This window comes from Cebus imitator, unplaced genomic scaffold, assembly GCF_001604975.1.
Source record: "Cebus imitator isolate Cc_AM_T3 unplaced genomic scaffold, Cebus_imitator-1.0 Scaffold10, whole genome shotgun sequence".
Lineage (NCBI taxonomy): Eukaryota > Metazoa > Chordata > Mammalia > Primates > Cebidae > Cebus > Cebus imitator.
Genome location: NW_016107325.1, coordinates 3,287,204 through 3,306,363, shown reverse-complemented (window position 1 = coordinate 3,306,363; position 19,160 = coordinate 3,287,204). Strand labels below are relative to the sequence as shown.

Here is a 19,160-nt window from a genome sequence, read left to right as displayed (position 1 = left end):
TCTTGCTCTGTCAACCAGGCTGGAGTGCAGTGGCATAATCTAGGCTCACTGCAACCTGCACCTCTTGGGTTCAAGTGACTCTCCTGCCTCAGCCTCCTGAGTAGCTGGGATTACAGGTACTCACGATGACACCTAGTAATTTTTTGTATTTTTAGTAGAGACAGGGTTTCCCCATGTTGCCCAGGCTGGTCAGTGACTTCTTAATCAGTGACAGCCTAGGCTATACTCCTTAGGCTATACTCCTTCTCCACGTCCCAGGTTCCCTCTTCCAACCTCTTTAATACAGGAGAAAAATACTCAGAATCGAGCTTCACTAGAAATCTCTTGCTAAAGGTCCACTCAAAACAAAAAAGCAAACCTAATTTTGAGGACTTGTTACTTTTGAGTGTTAACCCAAAAAACTAAAAAGCAAACCTGGAAGAATTAAATACGAATGCACACAGGTTCCTAAAAACAAGCAATTTTTCTCAGATGTTGCTTTTTACCAGAGAGCAACATTCTATTCTTTGAGGAGTCCTCAAAAGCTCCCTGAAGGAAGTGAAATTACAAGACAGGCTAGGCCACTGGGAGAGCCAAACATTTCTCAGATGCGAGAACCTGCCTCTCTTTCTCTCAACCCAGAAGCTTGACATAGAAGCACCTCCTGGGGGCAAGGCCTGGAAATCTGCATTCCAAATAAGTGCCCCAGATGGTACACAGGCATTACCCATGCCCTCCTACAAATTCCAAGTCATGCCTACCTGGAGGCATATCATTAGCTTAAAGGAGTTTCTACAGGAATGCCAAATTTCCAACCGCCTACTGGGCATTTCCAACTGAGTATCCCAGATGGCCGACAAACTCTGCCCCTCCCCTCCTGACAGAGTACTATTATAGTATCGTTCATCATCCACACCTTGCTGCCACACCTGGAAGTCTCTACCTTCAGTCAGCTGCTAAATATTCCTTTGCTAACCTGGAAAACATAGAAGAAGCTTCTATTTTATCCCAGTACAAAAATCATACCCCATGTGCACCCTTCCTTCATGTTCTCATCCCTTCTTAAGTGAAATTGATAGAGAGCCACTGATTTAGACTGAGCTCCTGCACTAGGAACCAACAGATCAACCCAAATGGAGTCATTCATGCAAAGGTTCCACATCACCAAACCAAAACCTAAGCTGTTTACTTGTAAGACCTGACCCTGAAAGCAATCAGGAGAGAAATGACAGTCAAATCTCCAAATAGACCAGTTTTCAAAAAGCATGAGATTCATAACAACCAATCAAAAGGGGCCCAGTCGGCTGGGCACAGTGGCTCATGCCTGTAATCCCAGCACTTTGGGAGGCCAAGACAGGCAAATCATGAGGTCAGGAGTTCAAGACCAGCCTGGCCAACATGGTGAAACCTGGCCTCTACTAAAAATACAAAAATTAGCCAGGCATGGTGGTACGTGCCTGTAATCCCAGCTATTCAGGAGGCTGAGGCAGGAGAATCACTTGAACCCGGGAGAGGGAGGTTGCAGTGAGCCAAGATTATACGACTGCACTCCAGCCTGGGTGACAGAGCAAGACTCTGTCTCAGAAAAAAAGGAAAAAAAGAGGGGCCCACTTAACCTGAGCTGGCAAAAATAAGGACATCCTCTCTGCTTTAACCGACACAAGGAAAGTAACCTGAGGTTAACCAGTCCCCCTTTGGTACTATGCTGCCTCTGTGCTCCTGCTCAAGCTAACTTACAAAGCCCACTCACTGTTCAGCCATACACTGAAGAGTGCCTGTCTATTTTGCAGTCTGAATGCTGCCTAGTTCATGAACCCCTAAAAAACGACAATCAGATCTTTAAAGCTTCATTTCTTGAAATGTTGTTCTTTGACATCTTGTTTTAAAAACTGTGGTGGCACAGGACAGTAAACCCAAGTTCAAATCCTGGCTGAACTAGGTTACTTTGAGCCTGCTTTCTTTTCTGCAAAACAAGAATAACAACAGCACCCTATGAAGAGTTTTTCCGTGAAGACTGCATGAGCTAACGCACCTTCACCTGAAGTGCACACTCAAAGGTATTCAGCTGGCGTTAGTTCTCTTTCTCCCACTAACTTGGGCCTCAAACATCATCTCTCACCTGACCTACTTCAAAAGCTTCCTAACAGAGAGCCCTGCAGCCCATCTGTCCCCACGCCAGTCTCTCCTCCACACCACCACTGCCAAAGCTTTTCTCCAACACACAGATCTGATTACATCATCTCCCTGCTGAAAAACCTTTGACAGCTATCACTTGCTTACAGGATCAAGTCCATGCTTCTTAGCCTGGCATGGAAGGCCTTTGCAATCTGGCTCTCTTCTCCCTGCCACTGTATTCAAATGCCAAGCGCCGTCTGTTCTAGTAACAACACCCCAAACACGACTTGTATTTTCATGCTTCTCAGCCACTGCTTCTTGTTCTCCTTTTCTCTAGAAAGCCTCTCACCCTCTTTGCCACCTGCAAAGTCCTAGGCATCCTTCACCTCCTCCCTCTCTTCCCGTCAGCTTTCCCCAGCCACTGGCGATGGCTCCTCCCCCTCTCCCTCCTCCCCTTCCCGCACTCCCTAACACCTTGCAGTGGTACTGTGTGTGCACCTGTCTCCTCAGACTGAGACACAGCGCTGGGCCTCGAACTCTGAAGGGCACAATGACCAGCTCTCAAGAAATATTTGTTGGAAAAATTAATACAAGACCTCCACCATCCGTTGACAAATGAAAATAGTTTCTGACTTGTCAAATAGTTACCACCTTCACGGTAACTTTTTATCTTTAAAAAACTCATAAGGAAATTATATTTGTTGAGCTGGCTAACACTACTCTTAATGAAGGAAGCGAGAAAGCCCTGTGATGAAAGTAAAGTCTCTTTATATTTTCCACTGGCTTAGGTCTCAATCACTGTCCTAGAAATGGCGTCTCTTCTTCATGATGGAAGGGGGAAATAACACCCTTTGATCCCTGCTGGCTTAACTTTTGGTATGTAGAGTTGGGACAATTAAAGGGGTCCTTTTTGCTGAAGCAAAACATTTCGGAAAGGAAGAGATAAAAATTTTTAATGGTAGAAGAAAAGTGTAAAAAGTCCAAGTACCACTTGACTTGAATGTCCGTAGAGAATCAAGTTCATTCTCAGCGAACAGGCACTATCTGGGAAGGAGCAGTGTGAGCCATTGTCTTGCTGAGATCTTTTCTTGTCCAAGCCAGATTCAAAGCCAAATGTCCAAAGACTTGGAAACAACTGATGACAGAAGACAACACTTTTTGGTTTACCCATAAATGGCATGAATGCAAGACCCATAAATGTCTAGGCATTCTCCAAACTGTTCCTTGGCTTCTGTTCAAAACTTGTTATATTAATTCCACCTTCACATGTATCTTTAATAGTCACAGAGGCATTAAGGAGAATCTCCATTTCTCCATTGTGAGGATTTTGAAGGAAGCACTGACCAACCTCTTCTCTAGAAAAGCCTGCTCTCCTGTCAGTAATATTTATTTCATAAATGAATATGCATGTATGACTTGAACATGGTACAACAGATTTACTCCACCTAAATAAAGCGTATTGTTCTAAACCATATTCAAGCAAAACATTACTGAAGTCTGAGGAGCTTCGCATGTTCTCACAGTCTCAGTAAATACACGGATTTTTTAAATACTGATTTTCATAAAACCCAGATAGTAATATTTTTGTGCCAATAATAAAATACCACTTTTGACTCTTATTCCTTCTCCTCTATAAATCACCATCTAAAACTGTCCACTTGTTAGTTCAAAACATTTCATATAGGTATATAATTGTTTTAATATAAGCAACAACTACCCATACAGGTTATCTTGAAATCAAGAAGTTATCTGCACTTCTGTAACAAGTACCTTAAAATTTACAATTTTTAAACACTCAGAACAATTAAAAACTTCAATTTAACAACTGATCCAGAATGTTGAATAAAATACGGTAAAGACTGGATGTGGGGGCGCATGCCTGTAATCCCCACACTTTGGGAGGTCGAGGCAGGAAGGCTGCTTGAGCCCAGGCATTCAAGACCATCCTAGGCAACATAGCAGATCCCATATCTACCAAAAAATAAAAAAATTAGCCAGGCATGATGGTGCACACCTGTGGTCCCAGCTCTTCAGGAGGCTGAGGCAGGAGGATCACTTCAGCCCAGGAGGTCAAGGACATAGTGCGCCAAGACTGTGCCACTGCACTTTAGCCTGGGCAACAAAGTGAAACGCTGTCTCAAAAACTAAATAACATAAAATATGGTAAGAGGAGGAGAAGGTAGAAGATGATCTAGTTTTGGCACCTCTGATCCACTCACAGTGCTAAGCCTTTCGTATATGGTTTCGCCTTTAGCCTTGGCATAAACTCTTTGAAACAGAAATTACTGTCCCTATTCTACAGACACAGAAACAGGTCAAATAAATTGCCAGAGCCACACACAAAACCAAGGTTCATCAGCTTCAAAGATCACGCTTTTTACCTTACCCTATATCTTTGTGTTTTTTTTTAAGTGGAGCGAAAAAAAGGAGTGTATGTGTGTGTGTGCGCACGCGTGTATATTTTTGAGACGAAATCTTGCTGTCACCCAGGCGGGAATGCAATGGCACATCTCAGCTCACTGCAACCTCCGCCTCCCAGGTTTAAGCGATTCTCCTGCCTCAGCCTCCCGAGTAGCTAGGATTACAGGCGCCCGCCACCATGCCCAGATAATTTTTTTTTTTTTTTTTTGTATTTTTAGTAGACATGGGGTTTCACCATATTGGCCAGGCTGATCTTGAACTCCTGACCTCATGGTCTGCCCGCCTCGGCCTCCCAAAGTGAAGGGATTACAGGCATGAGCTACTGCGCCCGGCCGGTATATGTATATTTTTAGTGGACTAACCATAGTTACAAAGTACCTCCTCTGTCCAAATCACCTTATTATTCACAACAGGCAAATTTTAATGCAGAAAACAGTGTGCCTGCTGGTTAAAGGATTAAATATAAGAATGTGCTGGGAACTGCTTATGACAGCTACCATTCATCATGCAAAGCTTCTTTATATATACTAAGCTATTCTTCATTAAGATTCACAAAATCCTTTAACTTTTCCCAGACCTACAGCCAACGCTTGGAAGGATAGCAAGGGGAAAAAAATGTAAATAGCAAACTAAGTTAGCAAAGTTAGCTATGTAGAAACTTTTATTTACATGTCTGAGTTTCTAAGACAATGTACATTGAAAATTATCACCCTGAGGGTGTCCTTGAATTTATAGCTATATTTTAGATTAGCCTAAGCATTTATCAGAAAAATATTCTGTTAAAAATTTATCCAGTAGAGGTAGAAAGAATGCACATTCCTAAATGTACTTAAAAAATATGTCTATAGAGTAGTATAAGACCAGTCTGCATAACATAGTAAGCTTTAATCAAGTTCACATACACACACACACAAATGTGTCTATATAGAGTAGGTTTTTATCATCACAATTCAGGTACTTGTCATTCTGAATAAAATTCAACCACCAAAAACGTTTAACACCCAAGCCACTTTACCCAAAAGACACATGGTTTATAGTCTCAAGATATACTGAAAATATATCCATTTAACCATGCCAACTATTCAGAATACCTTTCCAAACACACCTGGAATCAATTCAATTTGCATCCCTTTGATATACTAATAAAACTAATTTCAAAACTCTAAGCTATTACTTCTTTATATATATTTTAAAGCTACAAATTAATTGCTAAACTTTTTTAAGACAGAGTCTCACTGTCACCCAGGCTGGGGTGCAGTGGTTCAGTCAGCTTGCAGCAGCCTTAATCTCCGGGCTTAAACAGCTCTCCTGCCTCAGGCTCCCTAGTGGCTAGGACTAGATACAGGCTTAACCACCATGCCCAGCTGATTTTTTTTTTTTCAACTTTCAATAGAGTTAAGATCTCACTATGTTGCCCAGGCTGGTCCCAAACTCCTGAGTTCAAGCAATCCTCCTGCCTCTGCCTCCCAAAGTGCCAGGATTACAGGCATGACTGCCTCACCATGCTGCTCTGAATTGCTAAACTTAAATGCCCGTTCTCAAATCATGGAGGGGTTGGGAGTGCATAGGAGAATCATAGTCTAGGACCTATTTTTGCCAAAAATATTTAACTTGATCTAATCCTGCTTTTAGATCTAGCCTCCAGTTTATAGGAAATACAGGAAACAAAGGGAGAAGGTAAACACTACCACAGGAAACACATTCAGAATATGGGACAACCTACAGGTTGTCAGGAACCTGTATCCTGTCTAAATATCAGGAACAAGAGGGAGGGAGGTCTCTAGTCTTCTTAAATGTACATATTATTTTTCTACATCTAAGAAGACAAAAGAAACAACCACAGTCCACAGTGCAATATGTGAACCTTGACTGAATCTTGGTTCCAAAAAAAATGAAAATGGTGGCAAATACTATTTAAAGGAGAATTAGATAATATTTTTAAGTTATTGTTAATTTTATTAAAAGTGATAATGGGGTGGTGATTTTTTGTTAAGTCCTGAGTTAGAAATGCAGAGCAAAGTTAGGCACAATTACATGATGTCTGAGATTTGATTTTTAAGTATTTCAACAAACTAAATAACCAAAGAGACATGTTCTCTGGCCAAAAGATGTTCTGGAGGAAAAAAAAAAAAGTTTCTACAATTCAATGTGTTTGAAAAATATTGACTACTCTATTTCCCTTCCAGGATATTTATAATGAACACTAGATCTAAAGGTGCTCAAAAGTCCTATGTTAAAAACGAAAAGACCTGGTTTACTTTGGTTAACCCAGATTTTCCCACTTATTTGACCAGAAAAATTTTTCCCTGCATAACACCTGTTAATGTACCTAGACTCAGTTTCCCCCAGAGCCCATTTTGGGAATTCTTGCTTTACTTAAATAAATCCTAAGATAAATAAGACATGATTCAACAACTCCCAAATAAGAATTTCACAATTACATCTATTTGCAATTTAGGGGCCACTCGCTGTTTCAATGTCTTTTGCATCTATAAATATGTTTACTCTTTAACATGTTTTAAAGTCAGACCCTTTCTACAATATGAAATTCCACTGCAAAAGTTCCTTGAAATTGAATTAACTTTAATTTATTCAAACCCATTGCCTTGGAAATCCACAATGAAACAAATTTCAAACTGTCAAACCATACCTAATTTTTACTTTCAAAACTATCTTAAGATATTTCAAAGCTTTTCCTAATCCTTTCCAAAGACTCATGAAAATAAATTACCAGATTTACAGTAGCCAAGAACAACAACAAAAAAAAAACCTTGAAGCCAAAACTCTTTTGAGTCGTTCAGTTGGCACTTAGGGTTTCCAGGACCAGAAATCAAAGTCCCACAGATTCTTACCTTTATGAAAATGGTCATTTTTTTTTTTTTTTTTTTTGGAGATAGCCTTGTTCTGTCATCAAGGCTGGAGTGCAGTGGTGTAATCACAGCTCACTGCAGCCTCAACCTCCCAGGCTCAAGCAACCCTCCCACCTCAATCTCCCAAGTAGCTGAGACCATAGGCACTGTACCACCATGCCTAGCTAATTTTTTTTTATGTTTTGTAGAGACAGAGACTTCCTGTGTTGCCCAGGCTGATCCTGTATTCCTGGGCTCAAGAGATCCTCCTCCCTCAGCCTCCCAGGTACTAGGATTACAGGCGTGGGACACCACTCGGCTAAGTGGTCCTATTCTTACAAACAGAGCCTTTGAAAAAACTGAACTTACTCCATGGTTGAAAGTTTTATAGCAAGATTCTAAGTAATATCTGCAGTTCATTTAAAAAAAAAAAAAAGTATCATATTCCACTTAAGAACCCCAACACTTAAAAACTTATTGGAATGCACTTAAAAATGGCCAACAAAGAAATGTGAGCTAGAAGTCACTGATACAACAAAACAATCAAATTTGATGTTCCCTTGTCTCTAAGGGGGCAATTTATAATGTTCAAAACAGTTTATATACACTCTGCCATTTGACCCTCAAAACCCTGGAGACATGTCTGTCTTCTATCAGGGGAGCATATATCTAACATGGTTCAACTTGAAAGCCTACAACTTGTGAACCCTCAACTATCTTTGCATAGAGGGAATACTAACATAGATAACTCCATTCAGCTAAGCACTATAAAGCCCATTGCCTCCCATCTCTCAATGGGGATGCTCAGGCCCCGCTGATGAGATATATTTACATCTTCATATATCTCATCCACCAGGCCTTTCCTGTTACTCCACAAGGACTCTCCTTTGAACTCACTGCATCTGCTAAGATTGTTCTTAATTTTGCATTATCATCCTATGGAACCTCCCATTTTACCTATGTCAGTGTTCCCATGTGAAAGAACATGCCACTGTAAATAACACACATGAGGGCAAACAAGCCAGAAAATAAAAATGTTCCAGGACTGAATCCTGGGTCCTGCTGTCTTGGTCCTGGGAGTTCCCTGACCTCAGTCTCCTTTCATGTACATGGAGCTCCCTGCCTTCCTAAGGTTGCCAGAAGGCTGGAGGCGAGACCCACCCCAAAGTAACAAGTCCAGGGTGATGTTTAACTACAGTGGATTCTCTGTCTCCCTTTCTCCCAAAGGAGAAACAGATCATTTTCTTTTTTAAATGAAGAAGGTAAGACAGGACCCCCTACCATCAAGAAGCCTACAACCCATCTGCAAAGACAATAGGTGAACAACTTAATAACAAAAAGCAAACAGAGAAAGACATTATAATGAATGTACAATATACTAGGGAGACTAAAAGGAAAAACTGAAATGTGGAAGCAGGAGTAAATCAGAAAAAAATGTTCATTAAAAAAAGCAATATTTATTTGAGCTAGGCCTTGAAAGACAAAATTTCAGTGGTGGTGGTAGGGTAAGGGAAGAGGCAAAATTAAAACAAAGTATGATAGTCAGGGATGGGCAGGCGGCGCTTAATGGTACTAGCAGAGACAAGGAAGAACAGCTGGGCCTGGAGAGACGTTAGGGACCAGATCACAGAGATTCTTGCAAGCTAAGAATAAAACAGAGACAGCTACTACTCTTACCTGTCCTTACATCAGGCATGGTGCTTTCAGCTGCAAGTAACAAAAAATACCTAATTGTAAGTGACTTAAACTGTGGTCTCAAAGCTTTTTTGATCACACAAGACTATCAGTAAAAAAAATTAGCCAGGCGAGGTAGCTCATGCCTGTAATCCCAGCACTTTGAGAGGCTGAGGTAGACAGATCACTTGAGGTCAGGAGTTCGAGACTAGCCTGGCTAACATGGTGAAACCCTGTCTCTATTAAAAATACAAAAATTAGCCAAGTGTGGTGGTATGCACCTGTAATCCCAGCTATTCAGGAGGCTGAGGCAGGAGAATCACTTGAACCCAGGAGGCGGAGACTACAGTGAGCCAAGACAGCACCACTGCACTCCAGCCTAGGTGACAGAGTGAGACTCCACCTCAAAAAAAAAAAACAAAAACAAAAACTAAGCCCGGTGTGATGGCGCACACTTGTAGTCCCAAATACTTGAAAGTCTGAGGTAAGAGGATTGCTTGAGCCCAGGAGCTGGAGGCTGTAGTGAGCTGTGATCCCGCCACTGTGATCGCACCACTGCACTCCAGTTTGGGGAACAGAGCAAGACTCACTTCTAAAAAAAATTTTTTTTTAATTTTTAAAAAGGTTTTGAAGCTCAGGAATTTCAGGGGAAAAATCTATAGCATATATACCAACATATTATAAATGTATATAATTTATGTGTAATTGAGCCGGTAGTTATGAATGGCGTGTATACACACACGAATGCAGTATATACATTATACAACATTTAAAACTTTCTAAAGGATGGGAGTCAAGCAGTATTTTTTTTTTAGTTCATTCTTATTAATAATACAAATCCAAACATAATTTTTTGTCATTGTTTTTTGAGACGGCTTCTCACTCTGCCGCCCAGGCTAGAATGTAGTGGCATGATGTCCACCTCCCAGGTTCAAGTGATTCTCTTGCCTCAGTCTCCCGAGTAGCTGAGATGACAGGTGTGCACCACCACACCCAGCTAATTTTTGTGTTTTTAGTAGAGTTTCACCATGTTGGCCAGGCTGCTCTCAAACTCTTGACCTCAGGTGATCTGTCCACCTTGGCCTCCCAAAGTGCTGGGGTTATATGTGTGAGCCACCACGCTGAGCCCATAATTTTTGAGCCATGTTCTTGTCAAACTTGTTTTAAAAGTCATGTTCTAAACTCATAAGAACATTTTCTTGTTTCTCTATATTTGTATCATTATCATTACATTTTCTTTGCAAGAATATTTTTAAACCACCTGCCCATTTTGTGGGGGTCAGTTTAGTTAAAACTAGATAATACAGCCATAAATGTATTTAAATGGATAGAGTTCACCAAAAGCAAGAATAAGAATGAGGGTACCACTATCAATTCTGCCAGGTTGTAAAAGGCCCAGTCTTCCCTCAGGCAACCTCACATAATATAAGTTAACAAGAGACTATCAGATATACCAACCAGTGTCAACTCATACCTTAAATATTTTTAAACTTAATCTGTTCTAACATTCTTGAATATTTTCTTTCCTCCCATATTGGATGATCTAGCACACTCTACTTTGGGGACCATTGATTTTAAACAATAATGAAGCTGGGCCACAGTGGCTCACACCTGTAATCCCAGCACTTTGGGAAGCCAAGGTGGGAGGATCGCTTGAGCCCAGGAGTTTGAGACCAGCCTGGATAACATGTGGAAACCCCATCTCTACAAAAAATACAAAAATTAGCCAGGCATGGTGATGCACACCTGTCCTTCCAGCTATCTGGGAGGCTGAGGTGGGAGGATCACTTGAGCCTGGGAGGCAGAGGCTACAGTAAAGCACGATCGTGCCACTATAGTCCAACCTGGGTGACCTTGGCTTAAAAAAAAAAAAAAAAAAAGAAAGAAAGAAACAACAATGAAAATGTTTTTTTCTCACAGAAGTTCCGAATCACAGTGGTTCTAAGACTGGCTAATTCAGAAGCTAAAAAAAGTCATTGTGGGCTGGGCATGGTGGCTCACGCTGTAACACAGCACTCTGGGAGACTGAGGTGGAAGGATTGCTTGACGCCACGAGTTCAAGATGAGCCTGGGCAACACAGTAAGACCCTGTCTCTACCCACCAGCTTCCCCCACCGAAAACCTACACTGAATTAAAAAAAAATAATTGTGGTCTTTGGCACCTTTACTCTGAAGTCAGTGCTACTTGTTCTCTTGTGCTGACAACGTTATGCTTCAAATATGCCAGGCCCTAACAGGCGTAAATACATATTCGTTAACCAGTCACTGGCAAAAGGTATGGATGGCATTACTAAAATCGACTTGGCTTAATCAAAATTCACTCCCTGGGCAGGGCACACATCCACCTTACCCTTAAGCACATGGCTGGTGGAAAACTAATCAAAAACAGAATTGCAGTGGTAAGCATAGTCAGCCCCTCCACACCCAGCCCTCCATATCCTCAGGTTCCACCGCCAGATTCAACCAACCTAGGTTAGAAAATATTCAAAAAATATTCTAGTAATGGACCACTGGAAAAAAATATAACAACACAATAAAAAGTATTATAAATTTTTAAACAATACAGTATGACAACTATTTATCTAGCATTTACATTGTATTAGATATTATAAGTAATCTAGAGATGATTTAAAGTATAAAGGAGAGCTAGGGGTTTGGCTTATGCCTGTAATCCCAGCACTTTGCGAGGCCAAAGCAGGAGGTTCACTTGAACCAAGAGTTTGAGGCCAGCCTGGGCTGGTCTCATAGTGAGACCCTGTATCTACAAAAAAAAAACAAACAAACACACACACATACACACACACACACACACACTAGCTGGGTGTGGTGGTATGTGCCTGCAGTCCCAGCCACTAGGGAAGCTGAGGTGGGAGGATCGCTTGAGCCCAGGAGGCTGAGGCTACAGTAAGCCATGATTGCACCAGTGTAGCCCAGCCTGGGCAGCAAATTGACACCCTGTCTCAAAATAAAATAAAATACAAAGAAGGAGGCCAGGCACCGTGGCTCACGCCTATAATCCTAACACTTTGGGATGCCGAGGGGTCAGATCATCTGAGGTCAGGAGTTCAAGACCAGCCCAGCCAACAAGGTGAAACTCTGTCTCTACTAAAAACACAAAAATTAGCCAGGCATGCTGATGCATGCCTATAATTGCAGCTACTCGGGAGGCTGAGGCAGGAGAATCGCTTGAACCCAGTAGGCAGAGGTTGCAGTGAGCCGAGATCACGCCACTGCACTCCAGCCTGCGTGATAGCGAGACTCCATCTCAGATATATATATATATACATATACATATATGAAGGTATGCATAAGCTATATGCAAATACTACACGATTTTTAATTAAGGACTTGAGGATTTTGGTATCTATGGGAATCCTGGAACAAATCTCCCACACCAAGGGATGGTTATCATGTTGTAAACTATTGCAGCAATGGCCCTCAATGAATTATGTAACCACCACAGCACCAGTGAACCTAGGCACAGGGAGCCCGGCCCCCATTTCTGAATCCCAAGCAAATAAACAGTTGTTGTTAAGCCACAAGAAGTAAGGAGGACCAGAACACAGAATGCTGTCATATGGCAACCATCCCTGCCATAGTATTCTACATATGTAGGATAACTGGGGAAAAAAGAACCAAACTGTTTCATCCACAGACTTTTTAAATTCAACATGTAGTTCAGAGTCAGCCAGCACTCAATAAACATTAATAATTGATGTTACTTATCCCAAGTAATTTAGAACAAAGCATGGCAGAGAGAGGGGAGTGTAATGGGTTACGTGGGAATAATGACCAACTCTTACGTTTTTAGCAGTAATTCAATACTCCCTTATGCCTGTGTACACAGCAATTCCGAGTCCCACAGAATGTGGACAAGTCCACTACCCTCAAGACTACAGGGGTGTATATCACAACAACATTAAGAATGTTCATATACCTTGGCATGTTGTTATGACCAGCAACACCATTTGTGCAAACGCGTACTGCCCTGGTTAGCTCTTTTGTTGATCTAGCTCCCTCCCTCTTCCATTAACAATAACCCTTTTCTTTGTGGGATACTTTGTCTCCCCACAGTCCCATTTTATGGGTCTAACAGTAACTCTCCTTTGGCTGGCATCAAGCCAATTCAAGTTCCCTCCAGGGCTTTCCCAAATTGGAACTAACATCAAAAAGGCCAACTCTGGATGAGGCTTGAGAGCTGTAATACCAGCAGCCACATACATATGATCTTTTTCTTATTTCTTCAAAAGCTCATGCAACAAAGGATCCCATTTTTGCATGAGTACACATGCATAAAAAGGTCACAGCCAAGCGCTTCTTAGAGACTTCACCACCATCCACCCCCATCTCCTACCCAAAGAGGTAATAAGCCACTGTTCATGACTGACAGATAACCCTAGTGTGCTGAGGTGGTGCAGGGAAGAGGCTGAGTCACTGTGGCTCTGGGCTATGTAGACTGAACATACTGGGTTCACATCTGTCTACCTCTACAACTAGAAGGTTTTCACTAATAAATTCCCCCATGGACTGGGCACGGTGGCTCACACCTGTAATCCCAGCACTTTGGGAGAACTGGGAGGCCGAGGCAGGTGGATCACAAGGTCAAGGGGTCGAGACCAGCCTGGCCAACATAGTGAAACCCGGTGTCTACTACAAAAAAAAAAAAAATTAGCTGGGCATGGTGGTGCATGCCTGTAGTCCCCACTACTCAGGAGGCTGAAGCAGGAGAATTGCTTGAAACTGGGAGGTGGAGGTTGCAGTGAGCTGAGATTGCGCCATTGCACTCCAGCCTGGGTAATTGAGTGAGACTCTGTCTTGGAAATAAATAAATAAATTCCCCCACGTTAGTGGCAAAATCCGTGCTAAAATCCAGGAACTGTCATCCCTCTGCAACACTGTTGTCCTTGATATTCCTGTCTATGGAACTCTTCTTTCTAAAATATTCTCCTTGATCACACATACATAGAGGGGACCCTCAGGACAACATCAATTCTAGAAGGGCAAGCTCCATCAGCAACACAGCTAAACCAAACAAGAAGAACCCCTTTCACTCTCCACAAGATAATGCTCCCTGAAAGGCTTCTTCATCAAAGTCCTCACCATTCCAAATCCATGCTCCTGAAAATATTATTAAAAACCAAGAGCTACTCTTCTCCTTTGCTGCTCTTGTCCCCTCCTGGTACAAAGTCTCCCAACTTCTTCAGCAAATACTGCTTCATAATGCTCTCTTCTCCTCTCACTCATGGAAACGGCAGCAATTTCAGGTGCACTATTCCTCCTTCTCAGCCAATGAGCACTGATACATCTTCTTAATGAGGTTTAAACCCCATTGCTTATTATTTTGAAAAGACAATCCTCTGAGAATAAATTTTAAAAGCTGAAGATGGACAAGCTGTTCAGACATAAAAGAGCCTACAGCTTAGCACATAATTTCATTTTAGAACCTGTTAAAGAAAATCCATACCAGCCTCCAGATAAGTGTCAAGCTGCAGTGAGTGGTGCTAACTAGGCAAACAGGACACAGCACAAACATTTAGAGACACAGCAAAAATGGGTCACCTGCAACCGACTAACTCTTTACCATCAACCTAACAGCATAAGGGAAGGATTTATTTAGCATGAGAAATGCTGCAAAATCAGACTTATCCAGCCATCAACAGAAAGAGCCCAAGAATGATGACACCAAAAAAGGAATATTCATCCAGGCTTTGCAATTAGGCCGAGAGATACCAAGATCAAAGGCAAATGATACGTTCATTTTTTATTTTAAAAAAGAGGTACACATTTGAGAAGTGATTTCCTTAAGAATGCTGTCTGGGTTACTAGTCCGGATTATAAATCACATTACACCCTGAAGCCTACTTAATAAAAAAGAAGTTGAAAATAAACAAATGATTAGTTTGAAGCATGTGACTTTCTGAAACTCTCTTGAGGAGAAAGTTTTATTACAATTATTAGTGAACTGTTTTTAATCCCTGACATCAAAGCGTAGATGTTAACCCTGGGGTTCTGAAATCAAAATAACTCGTATATAACCCTAAAAAAGTATTATGAGAAATTGCCACATATTAGTCTGTTTGGCAGGTTTGAATAAACAGAAGTATGGAAAAGAGAGTAGGGAGAATCAGAAGACTTAGGTTAAGTTCAACTCCACTAATTATAGATGATACAGGTCGAATTTAACTTCCTAGGCCTCAACAAAGGGTTAGGGATAAAATACTTAAACCAAGCCTTTATAAACCCCATAGCACTGCTCTAATATGACAGCACTGGCTCCAGAATTCCTACATTTCTCAAACTTTTGGAGAGTCACAGAACTTTAGGAATGCAAGGTCATCCAATTTTAGGGATGATAAAAATGAGAAAACCAAGACCCAGAAAGGCTTACGAACTCTCTTGTACAGCAAATGCTTTCCTAACGTGGGGAGAAAGGGGGAAGGGAGAGGTTCTGGTTTTTCCACCACTGAAATACGCATTTAAAAGAGAGTTGAAAACAAACTATTTTAAAGACTAAACAAACCTCCCACAAATATATAAGCATTCTGCTTTACTTTGCTTCTGTAAATTTACTCCTGTAACAGAAGTTAAACTATCATAAAGATAAAATTAAAGCCATTTATTTTTCTATGAGACTCTCAACCCAACTGAGACAAAATCTTTACAATTGGGTTAAAAATGTCTAATGGGAACATCGACATAAAGTTAACCTCCAGCTATCCTGGCAGGAGTCATTATAATATGGATTATAGTTGCATTGGCCAAGGGATGCTGGTTTTAATGTTCCCAGAGAGATAAAGAATTAATCAGCAACTCAGAAGAGAATGTTGCCTAAAAATGGACAATTTAATTCAGACAACCCCATTGTCTCTAAAATTATGCCCTCAATCACCCAGAGTCAAAAACCTACTATGGCCCCAAATAAATTCTGTGTGGTTAAAGAGACAAAATGTTCTTTTTTCTACAGACTGTTATGAGAAGCAGAAAAAGGCTGACTATGAATCAGTTATGTCTTAGATCAAGGATGGGTATAAATTATGATAATGTGTGCATTCTGGTGGTTAAACCAAGAAAGCAGGAAAACCATTGCTTCCAAGTTCTAGCAACGCTTCAAACCAAAAGGCTTGGCGCCAAAAAGTTAAGTTTGGGGCACCAAAGTGCAAGACAGGGTCAAAAAAAGGCACCTTAAATTTATTTGTGGACTTTTCCTGCCTCCACTAAAATCGATGACACTATTTCCCATCTCTTATTGTCAAATCACAACAGTCCGGAAGCCTGGACCAAGTTCACTTGGCAGGTAACAGGAACACCCCTAGGAGGAAGTCCTGAAGGATATCAGATATCATACTGTCTTTACTGCCACATACTTTTCATTTCAGAAACACCAGGATATATTTATGATGCTTTTTGACTGATACACACCAAGCATTCCGGCTGACACAAACTGCAGAAACTGGCATACTCTAGGGAAGGTCCTTTGTGAGGTCTTTAAGTAGCTTAGATAAGTAAAACATTCAGACTACTTCTATAATGAACACCTCTCCAGCGCTCATAAATTCTTTCATTCCCAGCAATCAAGAAGCAGCTGTTAAAATCTTGGAATCTTCCTAGCAGCAGATCTGAAATACCTCCAGGCTGACCCGGGAAGCTTCACAACTGCTTTCTTCTCCTTCCCCTCCCCTGCCCCAGGAGTGCCAGCCTGGCAGGAATAAAGATGACCCAGGAAGGAAAAAAAGAGAGTAGCGGATCTGGTGAAAGCAGAGACGCAGACTCCCTTCATTTTCACTACAGAGAAATATCAACTCTCTGTGCCAACTAACGAGGTTTCTTCTTTCCTCTCCCACCCCTACCCCTCCAAACACGCGTTAACTTCTGCAGTCTGGTGCGTCTGGCATTTCCAGGGAAAACGATCTCAGCAGTCCTGAGCACTTTCCTCAAGATTCTGAACCAGGAACTTCCTTTCCGCGCCAGCCTGAGTTTGAGGTCCAACCCACGTCAAGACTCAGCTTCCCTTCACCTTGTAACCTGTACGGACAACGCCGCTTCTGGGGTCAAGTTCAAGATGAAGGTGCCCTCCTCATCTCCCATGTTAACTCTAGCAGGGAACAATGCCACTGAGAACGGTCCCAACACTAGAGGGGATCTGGGGCTGCCAGGAGCGGGCCGGAGGGGGCTGGGAGAAGGCTGTCGGCGAGCCTGGCGTCCTCCGCCCCTTGGCCGCAGCGCCGGGTTTCTACCTGGCCAACGCCACATTTCCTCCCGGAGCCTTACACAATAAGTCCACTAAGTTTTGAGAACGCCGGTCCAGGGACCTTTCTGTCTGCAAACACGCCACACAATGCTTAGAGCTTCCTTCCCAGCCAGCGTTCCGGAAAGCCGCCGCGCCGAAGCCGAGAGCCGAGCGCACACAGCGCCGCGCGCCCGCACCCTAAAGTCCTCCAGGAAGCAAGCTCCCCGATATCGTTCCCCTAAAATGACCACTCTGCATCCAAGAGCAAGGGGGCTCATAATCTTGACAATTCTCGCTTTTCTCAGCGCCCCATCTCCAAAGAAAACCCTCAATGTCTAATCCTAACTCACCCCCACCCCCAATAAAGGAGTGTGGATACGGTCATCGCAGTGTTCTTGGAAGCAAAGCAACAGACTTTCAGCCCTGACTGGGGCAATACGACGCCCCCGGCTAAAGTTCTCTCGTCAACTTCGCGACTGGCGCACCCCAACACTCCGGGGGACGCCCAGGACCCTGCGGCGCCCGGCGCGCCTCCCCTCCCCGCCTCCCCCGCACCAGGTACTAGGCGTAGACCAGGCCCTTGCCAAGCCCAAAGGCTACAGAGAAGGCGGGAAAGGGGGCGAGCAGGCGCGCCGGGCGGGGGTGGTACCAAAACTCGAGCGTGCCCCGAGCGTTCCCAGTTCCCACTACCCCTGTTCCACCGGAGGCCGGCTCGGTCCGGCGGGGGGGGAACCGCGCAGGGAAGGTGCAGACTCTCCAGAGCCGCGGAGACCAAGGCCCTGGGCGCCCAACATGTCTGTGCCTATCCCCGGAAAGCTCCCGGGTGTGCCCGGCGGAGGAGGGGGCGCTCCAGAAACTTTCCCACACGCCTTTCCTTCTCCCATCACCCTCTCCTCCTCCCCGGTACCCTCTCCTCCTCTCCTCACCCCGGCAGCTGGCCCTGCCCGGGGCGTTCGGAGGCCCGCGGCGGTGCCTGGGCGGCGGGAGTTACCTGCCAGGAAAGTTTCCAGCTCCTCCGCACGCTTCCCCACACCCAGGGCCGGGCCTCGGGGCGCGGTCAGCTCGGCGCTCCGCGGCTGCCTCTCCTCCGGCTCCCGAGGCGCCCGCCGCTCCCGCAGCTGCCACAGCTAAGCCTGCGCTCCGGCCCGTCCCCCAGCCTCGCTCGGCCCACACCGGGGCCTCATTGGCAGCGCGAATCCCCGCCCTTGCGCGTGTTCCCGAAGGCACCTTCCTCTCGCGCGCCCGCCCCGGCCGCGCCTCCCGCGCCCCTCCCCGCCCCGCGCTGCGGCGGTTCCAAGGACCCGCTGGGGAGCGGCGCGCGAACTTTCCGCGGGTCTCGGGCGCTGGGCCCCCTTGTCCCGCCTCTCAGGGCTTCGTCCCGGCCGGAGGCTCCCTACCGTCCCTCGGGGCAGCGGGTCCCCCAGGGCTGAGCCTGGACCCCTCCGGGACCGGAATAAGATGGGCCATAGTCTTTTTTACAACCTCTTCAAAATCAATAAAGCTACCCAGCCTTCCCTCCTCGCTGCTTTTTTACCACAGTCGAGGAGTACGTATGGGAGCAATTAACCGAGCTGGAGTTTACGTGGACGCTTTAGGGTGGCTTGTGCTGCTTTCTTGGATTTTCTCTGCCTCACTTAACTACACACAAACGCAAACACACTTTCTGGGGCCAGAATGAGCTAAATGAGCTGGAAGGTCTAAGAAGGCTTCTCGCTGGCTGCGTCTTTTTCTTTCCCGAAAGCTAATGGGGGGCGTTCTGGGACCGGTGATTTCCCGGGCGTCACTGGGGCCCCGGGTCTGGAGCCTCCTGCGACCGCTCTGGGCTGACCCGTGCTGTCTGCGCTCCATCCACAGAAGGCCAGCGTCGTGCTTCTGTCGGAAGGAGGTGGGAGGGA

General features: G+C 44.0%; 1 protein-coding gene across 9 annotated transcripts in view; it reads right to left on the bottom strand.

Moving 5' to 3' along the window:
• Positions 1 to 18,410, bottom strand: part of TANC1 (tetratricopeptide repeat, ankyrin repeat and coiled-coil containing 1) — a 262,375-nt gene extending 243,965 nt beyond the window's left edge. For 8 of the 9 annotated variants that reach the window (XM_037745373.1, XM_017547471.2, XM_037745386.1 and 5 more), the window contains exon 1: positions 18,257 to 18,410. The gene's annotated coding sequence lies outside the window, so the exon portion shown is untranslated. Of the gene's footprint in view, positions 1 to 17,052; positions 17,232 to 18,256 lie in introns of those variants that run through there. The other variant, XM_037745378.1, reaches the window with a different exon arrangement.
• Positions 18,411 to 19,160: the final 750 nt, after the last annotated feature.